Genomic DNA, 1,903 nt, shown 5'->3' with positions numbered 1-1,903 from the left:
TTGTCTGGGCTAGGCATGTTGTTTAGTGGGAGTGAGAGCTGCTACCTTGCTGTAGGTTTGTTTCACATCCCCCCCCCCCGCTGAGCTTAACACTCATTATTATTTATTCCAATCAGCGTTAATATCCTGTAGCGTGGCCTCAGCGTCTGCTCCCAGGTGGTACTGGAGAGATTCAGCGTATCCAGGAGAGTCGCTGGGGGAGGAAGGAGTACATCCACATCAGTCTCCCTATTTGTTTTTATGACTTCTCCCTTCACGGTATCCTCATCTATCTCTCCTCTCACCCCCGCTTGCTCTTCCAAAGGACGGAGCCGTCTGTCCCTAACAATGCAGTCAGTTTAACCTTGTTGGACCCCTGAGGTCAGCCGACGGGATGCCGGAGCTGTCAGTCAGCGGACCAGACAACCAGAGCTCATCTCTCCCTCCTCCTCGGCCTTTCTGTGCTGCCTCAGACGCTGATCACCTCCGACAAGACACAAACACGATGCCTCCGTCTCTCTGCTCCTCTCTCCTACAGTCAGTCCTCCTCTTCCTCAGTCAGAGAGCGGTGGGAAGGGTTGAAAGAAGCTGGCGTCTGATCACAGAGTCCCTACACTGGAGACACAGACGTGGTGCAGGATAAATAGTGCAGGAGGGTTCATTAGGGTGTGAACGGTAGCACAGTTCCATTGTTTCTGTGAGTTTCACAACGTTAACCACGCGGCGTTGTGCGTTGATACGAGGCTGATACGACACGTATTTATGGAACATATTTTTGGTTGAGAGATGTCGACGTGCAGCGTATCCAGCGGTTTACAGAAACGTACAAAGATAAACAGTTTCCTGGTGACTGGGTTGATGATTGTGGTCCAGGACAGACAACAAAGCTCTTTGTCTGCATCGTAATGTTAAATACTAGAAGTTCTGTTCATGTCTAGCAGATACCTCCCCACTGCAGCAGCATTTATTATTTATGGAGTCTTAGAAGTCCATGTAGGCTGAGCACTTATCCTGCATGACACAATAATACTACCTACCTACTGTAGTATACCCGGCTTCATATACTTACTGTAGTATACCCGGCTTCACATACCTACTGTAGTATACCTGGCTTCACCTACCTACTGTAGTATACCTGGCTTCATATACCTACTGTAGTATACCTGGCTTCACCTACCTACTGTAGTATACCCGGCTTCATATACCTACTGTAGTATACCTGGCTTCATCTACCTACTGTAGTATACCCGGCTTCACCTACCTACTGTAGTATACCTGGCTTCATCTACCTACTGTAGTATACCCGGCTTCATATACCTACTGTAGTATACCCGGCTTCACCTACCTACTGTAGTATACCCGGCTTCACCTACCTACTGTAGTATACCCGGCTTCACCTACCTACTGTAGTATACCCGGCTTCACCTACCTACTGTAGTATACCCGGCTTCACCTACCTGCTGTAGTATACCGGGCTTCACCTACCTACTGTAGTATACCCGGCTTCACCTACCTACTGTAGTATACCTGGCTTCACCTACCTGCTGTAGTATACCCGGCTTCACCTACCTGCTGTAGTATACCCGGCTTCACCTACCTACTGTAGTATACCTGGCTTCACCTACCTACTGTAGTATACCCGGCTTCACCTACCTACTGTAGTATACCCGGCTTCACCTACCTACTGTAGTATACCCGGCTTCACCTACCTGCTGTAGTATACCCGGCTTCACCTACCTACTGTAGTATACCTGGCTTCACCTACCTACTGTAGTATACCCGGCTTCACCTACCTACTGTAGTATACCCGGCTTCACCTACCTACTGTAGTATACCCGGCTTCACCTACCTACTGTAGTATACCTGGCTTCACCTACCTACTGTAGTATACCTGGCTTCACCTACCTACTGTAGTATACCTGGC

The sequence above is a fragment of the Sebastes umbrosus genome, chromosome 17 (genome assembly GCF_015220745.1).
Source record: "Sebastes umbrosus isolate fSebUmb1 chromosome 17, fSebUmb1.pri, whole genome shotgun sequence".
Taxonomy (NCBI): domain Eukaryota; kingdom Metazoa; phylum Chordata; class Actinopteri; order Perciformes; family Sebastidae; genus Sebastes; species Sebastes umbrosus.
The sequence above is the reverse complement of the archived record's forward strand: the minus strand, read 5'-3'. Positions refer to the sequence as shown.